The sequence below is a fragment of the Bombus pascuorum genome, unplaced genomic scaffold (genome assembly GCF_905332965.1).
Source record: "Bombus pascuorum unplaced genomic scaffold, iyBomPasc1.1, whole genome shotgun sequence".
Taxonomy (NCBI): Eukaryota; Metazoa; Arthropoda; class Insecta; order Hymenoptera; family Apidae; genus Bombus; species Bombus pascuorum.
Window position 1 is genome coordinate 1746874 of NW_026869731.1, and position 8931 is coordinate 1755804.

General features: G+C 32.5%; 1 non-coding gene across 1 annotated transcript; it reads right to left on the bottom strand.

The window, feature by feature from the left end:
- Nucleotides 1–1072: 1072 nt before the first annotated feature.
- Nucleotides 1073–1145, bottom strand: Trnak-cuu (transfer RNA lysine (anticodon CUU)). Its single transcript has one exon. It is a non-coding gene; the product is annotated as a tRNA-Lys (tRNA).
- Nucleotides 1146–8931: the final 7786 nt, after the last annotated feature.

An 8931-nucleotide genomic window follows, 5' to 3' on the forward strand; every position in this document is an offset into this window, starting at 1 on the left:
TACTATTTTACTTTTATGGAATGATGAATGATGGATTATCTAGAATTTTCAGAAGTAGAAGAATTTCGTCAAGTGGGAATTCTCTGAACGGAGAAATGGCAGGATATCGTTAATTCAAATATTCGTTGGAGAAATAAAATTATTGGAAAACGTATACGACAGGAAAGATTTAAATCTATTGCCGTCTTTCGGTCATTTTTTACCCAATTGTACCTTTTTAGCGTTAAAAATATCTCGAGTTTGAGCTAAATATGAAATAAAAATTTGTTATTGAGATGCGTGATATGTTTTGTAAATTTTATGTTGAACATTTCCTTAAAGGATTGCGAATCATTTTTATCTGTCAAGGTGAGAATGAGATTGAGGTACAAAAATCCGAGGTTAGCAACATAGGAGTTAGCGATACATTCGTATAAGTTATGTACAATATGTCCGTTTTAAATGTGTACACACGATTATTTCTGTAAGTAACACAAATGCTAAAAAATGTTTCAAATGAAAGCCGTTTGACTTCATGGCAGAAACTTAATAAGATATTTCGATTTTTTTTTACACTCTTGTTTGAAAAAATTTCAACGCTAACGTATCTTTTCTAAATTATTACTGTTATTATTAAAGAACAAAATTATTGTATAAATGTGCTACACATAAATATAATTTAATCATATAATTATAATTATAATGATTACAATAAAGAGAATAATCATTAACTAATAACTCTTTTCGCAATTAGTACATATATAGTTGATCGATCGACCGTTTGGGAAGAGAACGCGGTCGCGGTAGAGCGTGCCAACGAGAGTCGTAAATTCTCGTTACGATATGTTTATTTATTCAGAAATATTAGAAATTTCGGATTTCCAATAATTTCTATCCTTTTTTTTTTCTTTCTTCGCGGAGGAAACCTTCATAGGCGCCCTGCGCCTTCCGTGGAGTGGGCACCGGGTAGTGCCGGATTCGTACAGGCTAAAACACCTCCACCACGATATGATCATCCCGACGTTTGGTAGAGGTGCCCCGGGGTCTCTTGCGAATTACTACCGGGGGCACCTTCCTTGGTCAAAAATATATTCGCCCAACGTGGGGCTCGAACCCACGACCCTGAGATTAAGAGTCTCATGCTCTACCGACTGAGCTAGCCGGGCTTTTCAATAATTTCTACCCTATATGATAAACATTGATAGATAGATCTATTTACAGTGGATTAAACAGGTAATGATGGTTATTTAACGCGAACTAAATACAGTAATGCGATGTAACTAAGACAACTAAATTGATAATTCACAACTCAACTAATATGTTACAATTCATAACAACTCGGTAACTATCTCTCGACTCAACTCTTTCAACTCCTCACAACTCGACTCTCAGCTAACGATTCCTCACAACTCTACTCTCGGTTAACGACTGCCCATTAATTCGTCTTTCTCTCTTAAGCATTCCTTTGTCTTTTTTCATACCTCCTCCGCGTAAGTGTTCCATAACCGTCCGCAATCATGATCATGATCATGAACGCCTTCTTCCGTGTAACTATTCGACCGAAGGATCGAGAATACACTGATGGGCCGCTTGGATCATTGAAGTTTTCCTACCCTTTCGGCACTTAGGCTTTCTCCCAACATTGTTTATAGTTCACCCGACATTTCTTGGACACTCTGTCCACGAAATTACAATACGATAATCGACGTTACGAATCAGTCGTTCCGCTACTTCGATGAAGATAATAGGAGTGGTTGAAATGATTAAGCACTGAGTTAAGAGCTTAAATATACAATTTACTCTAACAACTTTGAAGATTTAAGTATTTACGCGTGGTGCGTGTAGACGTGTTCTCAGCCAAGTGTTAATAACAAATTGACTGATGGAGAAGCTGGTCAAATTCGGTTCGAAGATGTAATAGCAAGTGAAGTTATGAAAAGCGATATTTATATGGGATTAGCGACGGACCAACGGTCGCTTGCAGGTGGAAATGACCGTTGAACATAAGAACACCGGCTTTTTCCACTTTTACCGGATTGAACAATAACCCCAAAAAACTTTTCGACCTGAAGGATGTTTTGAAGCAATTAAGTACCTTTTTCTTTTTTTTTTTTTATTTTGGTTATTTTACAATTTGTCCTTATGGACATTTGGTAAAGCGTTATATCTTATTGGTGAAGAAAAAAAAAAATAAAATAAAAAAAATAATGTAGCATGTGGGCGGCTACCCTCAGCGGGGTGCCAGCTTCGTTTTCTTCTAAGTTATATCTTTTATGAGGTCTATTGGGTGTTTCCTTTTTAGTCTTCTTGCGATGTTTGTTGTGTTGCACGTTCCAGCTGCCAGCTGGTTGGGTGTGTTTCTATTCTTACTCTGTATCTTGTTGCGAATCTGGTAATCTCTTCCTTGACCGTTGGTATTCCCAGATCTTTCCGTATGTCCTCGTTTCTAACGTACCACGGGGCGTTTACCATTGTTCTAAGGATTTTGGCTTGGATTGTTTCTATTTTGTTTATATGGCTCATTGCTGCTGTTCCCCATAGTGGAATTCCGTATGTCCAGATTGGCTTTATGATTATTTTGTATATTTTCAGTTTGTTTTCTGTGCTTAGTTTGGATTTTCGGCTTGTTAACCAGTGCATTTGTCTCCTTGCTATCTGTATTTTGTCTATTATTGATTTGATATGCTGTTTCCATGTGAAGTGTGTGTCTTTGTGAAGTCCAAGATATTTGACTTGCCTTGTTTGTGTTATTTGCGTGCCGCTCAGGAAGATGTTTGGTGTTATCTGTTTTCTCAATGTGAATGCGATGTGGTTGCATTTGTTAGGGTTAGCTTTAATTTATTTGTCTTGTAGCCACTTTTCTATTTTTGTGATGTGCTCTTGTAGTATTGTGGCTGTAATTAAGTACCTTGACGGTAAAATAAAAATGCTTCATTTTATGACAGTTGCTTTGGTCCGACTAATTATATTTGTACAGCTGTCCGTCTTGACTGAAGGATGGATTTTGGTTTATGCAGACGTAACAATAGTATTATATTTAAAAATTTTATACTATAGGCTATTTTGTTACATTATAGTTGTTTCATAAAAGATATAACTTAATATATAAAAAACGAAGCTGGCACCCCGCTGAGGGCAGCCACCCACACACTATGTATTTTTATTTTATTTTTTTTATTTTTTCTCACCAATAAGATATAACACTTTACCAAATGTCCATCAGGACAAATTGCAAAAAAAAGGACAATAAAAATAAAAAAACAAAAAAGAAAAAAAAATTATAGTTGTTTTAGTTAATCAATCATCACTTACTCGTATTAGTTAGTATAATATACTACAGTACTTATATATAGTTTTAAGTATGTATAATGACTCTTTTTTATTCATTTTCTAGCTATCTTTTGATACATATTTATTTATAATTAAGAAAAATTATTCGTGTACTCTTCATGTTTAATAATATTCATGAAGAATACCATTAATATAATTGCACACTTCATTAATATTTCATATTTGAGCAACCTTCTTACACACATGCCTGCCTATTTTCTTATAGGCGTATGTGTCTGATTATAAAGCTGTCTCTTCTACTTGATCTTATGCTTAACCGAAACCTGTTCTTCGTTATTTCAATTTAATTTCTCATCTAGTCTCGCTTGTACAGTTGAAGAGAAAAATATTACTTAACAAAGTTAGAACAATTGACCAAATGTCCAGTTGGCCAAATTGTAGAGTACAAATTAGATTAAAAAAAGGTATATAAATCTAATTAGTTATTACAAATATAGCAATAATATATTTGAATATTTACTATATATACTACTACATACATTAGACATTTAAATATCTGACTGTATTAACATTTAAAGCTTTTTTGTCAGTTAAAAAGACCTGCCTTAATCTACCTTATAATGTTTTTTTTTATTTGGAAGTAGTTTAAAATCAATTCTCATTGAGAATTATAAGTAAATTATTCTGGCGTGGTACTATAACGCGTATAATAAATGATTATCGTATGTTTGATTCTAGTTGAATCGAATGTTTAAATCTAGAGGGTAATGTCTTTTTAGCCTGCGGATCCGATCCGTCGTGTCAAGTAATTGAGTAACTAGTGGATTTTGGTGGTTGTTAATTTTTGTGTTATATCTATTACTGAATTTGGATATTTCTTCTTTAACTGTAGGTATCTTAAGGTCGCGATGTATCGTTTCGTTGGTAACATACCAAGATGCATCTATTAAGGATCTTAGAGTTTTTGATTGGAATCGTTGGAGAATTTCTATGTTGGAATTACTCGCTATTCCCCATAATTGGATCCCATAGGTCCAAACAGCCTTATATGGCTTTATATACCTTAATTCGGCTTTATATACCTTATAATTCAGAAATGAAAGGATCTGCAAATATACAGTGTGCAAAATGATTGAATAGGGTTATAATATACTATTATAGGTAGCTATGTTGATTATGCAGCACAAAATTATTGCAGTTTGACTTCATTGCAATTTTGTAATTAAAGTACATTTTGTCAAAAATAAGCAAATGTTTGTTGTAGGTATCAATGTGTAGGTATCAATGAGTTATTCTGAGTTATTTCAATTGAAAGTTTACGCTATGAAATATCGAATAGCGTAATAAGTATATAATATCTCTAATTATAAATTTTTGTACCAGGAAATTCTATTAAAGCTACTAAGTGATAGTAGAGGCGAACCTCTTCTTTCATTTTCTTCGTTCGCCTGTCACTTACGCGAAAAACGGTCGCTGGTAATAAGATGAACACTCTACATTTTAATGAAGAAAGCAGTCTCTTCGCACTAACTTGAGTTACTTGCACTGACAAAGCACTCCGAGTTAACGAATGGAAGTGGGACACACTATTTCTGGTTTTATTCCAAGAATATAAACCGTCTCCCTTTTGAATTTAAATGGGCGAAATGGTTCGAACTCCGACTGCCAATGAATATTGGTCTTTATCACAGTATTGATTTAATATGATAACTTCCATATTCATCGCTTATTTGCAATTATTCTTCCTCTATATCATCTTTTATTGTTTTCGATTTTCAAGTCTTTATATCTAACTTCTGATTATTTGCATATTGAATTTAATATTCAGCTAGTGTATATGCGATGTTCTTTGATTTAGTAGTTCATATTATTAGACTAGTGCAAAGTGTATTTGTGGAATAATGTATGACTTGCTACAAGTAATCGGGTTCGATTGTGATAGTTGTATATGAACGAGTAGATTTCTAAATCTTCGAAGCTTAACAGCTATTTATAGAACAGTCTACAAAAGGAACTGCGAGTATTGAATTTGACTTAGATTTATAAGTAGGTACTAGGTACGTATTGAACTTTATCCCATCGCTAGATATCAGCATAATTCAGCATCGATGTTTATCATATATCGATTTTTCATCGATGTCGATGAAACGAAATCGTCGCGGCACGAAATTATCGCGCTCTGTTGATTCGCTGATTGGATTCATTGGTGTGAATGCAACAATTCCGATTTACGGCGGCGCATGGTGTTATATCGTTTTCCTGTATTTTAAAAAGCGCGCAACACCGCACGGCTGAAATTATCGGTGAATCACGTATCAAATGTTTTCTTTCGTGCGAGCGAAAGTTTAATCACTTGTAGGATACAATGGCGTAATGAATTTTATAGTATTTGTCCAAATATAGGTCCAGAAATATATAATAGTTATATTATTGAAAATAATGTAGAAATATTTTCGAGAAAAAGATAAAACTTTCTATTAGTAATCATTCTTATTTTTTTTTTTATTACTGATTGTATTATTTATTACTGTTTATTATTATTCTCTATGTTACTCTTATTATCTTTATTATCTATATTACTTTTACTATCGTTATTGTTTATGCAAGTATTTTAAAAGTATTAAAATATTAACGAAGCCATAGTTTTGCGAGTTATTTTAAGCAGCTTTCATCATGGGACGGGTAACATTCCTGTATTTTCTGTAATTAGAGACAATAAATTATGGCCCGTTATCGGTGTAGTTAGTATTCGATCGAAACAGAAGGAGAATTAATTTCAATTTCCTTGCAATTAAATTATGTGTTTGTAATTGTGAAAGTTCGAAATTTAATCTATGCGTTTTATAATACTTATGGATCAATTTATCCAATTTGTTCCAATTATTATATGACGTAGTTGCGTAACAAATGTCGTTTCAAAATAAATGGTATCACATTTGCTTACGATACTCGCGATACTGTGAGAATTGACCATAATTAGTTTGAATAAATGAAAATAAGAGAAGCATAATTTGTTAATGATTCAGCGAAATAAACAAAGTAACTCCGTTAATAGTTGTTATACTAAATTAATATGAATAAATATCTACATTTATTCATATTGATATTATTATAAAGCCTACGTTTATCGACGAAACCCCTCATCAACCGCAAACAATAAATCCATCCATGTAGTTAATCATTTATGTTACTATATGTAAGAATATAAATATAAAAATAAATTCCAAACTACTCGTACTAAATCATTCACGAAATACATCGTACGAAATCTCTTCTGTTCGAACCTAATTTTAAATATTTTCCAACTATTTTTTCATGCTTTTACAAAAAAAAAAAAAAAAAAAACAGCAACTTGTCTGATACGCAACACGTCTCCATCTATAAGAGTGGAAAGATTTCCGAGCATTAAGTAAGTATGTATGCGTCAGGACGCGAAGATCGAGAACATCCGGCGCTATATTTCCGCGTCGATGGGAAAAAACGCGAGCCATTCGTTGGGCGAGAAAACTGCACGCGGCTAAACTTCGTGATTTAAGGGTACCTTGAAAATCTTTCAGCATTTCCTTGTGAAACATGTTGCCTATTCCTACGCGAGTTTTCTTTTGCTTTAGCCTACTTTTAACCCGTTCGTCGAATAAGGGAGAAGGTAACCGTGATGAATCGCTTTGAACGATTCAACAACTCCACTTTTAAGGGAAACCAGCACGCTTACAGAATTCGTATTAAAATCTAGTATCGTCAACAGTCTCGAAAATAGAAGATTATATTTTATTCGCTAAATATCTCATTACGTCGTTTCATAAATTTTGTCGTTTATTAGTTCAGTAACATAACTTAATTGTCGTAACTACTGATACAGGAAATTTTCTAACAAATTTATATAGATATTAAATATATTTTAGGGAAACACGAGATTAGTGTACGGAACAAATATAACTGTAACAAATACTTGCTCTATATAAGCCCTATTCTTTATTTCTTTTTTTAATTTAAATTTAATGTATGCATGTGAACGGGAGAATTTATATATGTATATACTCTAATAGCTGAACGTTCTACTACATATCCATTATCGAACAGAATGCCTGTTACTTTTAAAGATTTAAGCGAATATTTGTTTCTGTTGCAGTATGTCGTCGATATCGGTCAGTGGTAACCGAAAAAATTTGCCGCCTTCCTTAACGCTTATGGATAACCAAAATAAAATTCGGGCTATCGATAATGGTCACTGGTCAACCAGTCAAAAAATCCTGGTCATTTATATTGGTTATCGGTAACCGAAACTAAATTTCCGCCATGAGTAATGGTTACTGGTAACCACAATTAAATTTCTGTCATAGTTAGTGATTACCGGCAGTAAAAATATTTTTAATCATTCATATTGATTATTCGTAATCAAAACAAGTAAAAATTAATATATTTTAATCATTTATTTTTTTGAGAAATTTCATTGAAATTTATTGGTAATTGGCTTCGATTTAGATGAAAATTAATGTTTACAGATCGACATTTCTCCAAAAAGTGTTTAAAATAACTATTATTTTGGATTTCTGGATTGTTCTGTCGTCGAAAAATTCAATTTTTGTTGTTAATTTCGAGAATGAAAAAATCAATTTAAACCTCTCGATAAACTAATTAAAAAGCCGCTTTGGCTCCATTAAAGAATGCAGTTATGTGTAAAAGTTAGATTTGTAATCTACCGCGGAAAAGAAACTTAGTTCTAGCGTAAAATTTTCTTGTAGAAATAAACACGTAATTATTAGGTCGTCTAAAAAGTTTCTTTCGTTTTATAAGGAAATAATGGACGCGCAACATTTTTCGTTTTATATTATTTTACCGAATTACGTATAATCAAATTTATTCCATCAAAATAAAGATCACAACGTTCGACAGATCAGATTTCATGTTTGTACAAAGATGCGTCGTTGTAAAAGACGTGTCTGTAAAAGAAAGCCACTTTTCGGACAATCTAATATATTAGAATTAAAAATATTTAAAACTAATCAATCATACATGCTTAAATAACTAGCAAGATATAGTGAGATATTCTTAAAATGAAGATGACACTTATAACGAAGCTTCATTTGCAAAAAAGACTGTAATCATCGAGGAAATTTTTACTAATCTTACGAGATCTTTTTAAATTAAATTGAATTAAAAAGTTTCATATTTTTATGATAATCTAAATTGCAAATTTTTAATACAAAGAGTCATACGAATCATAGATTTCGAAGGTAACAAAAAAATTGTGTTTATTTTAGCCGGAGTTACTGTACACGATATTAAATAACTTACAAATATCCAAAGCTTAATAGAAATTTGTAATACAAGTTATATTAACATTGCCCCGTGTAAAGCGTGGAAACATAAAATGCGTTATTCTTTAGCCTCTCTTTATAATTGACAAAAAAGGTTCTAACACAGTCTTTGATCTGCCTTGGAAATTCATTGCAAATTTCCCAAGTAACGTAACGTTTCACCGCGTTATTATAATCCTAACAAAACGACTACTTTTCATAATTCAAGCAATCCATCTTATCGTGTATAATATATTCCATAATTCAAGCTATCCATCGTATTCCCCTTATCACTTAGAAGAAAATTCAGAGGGGGGAAAAATTGGAAGGAAAATAAATCCAAAAAGCGAGAACGGCAACTGAA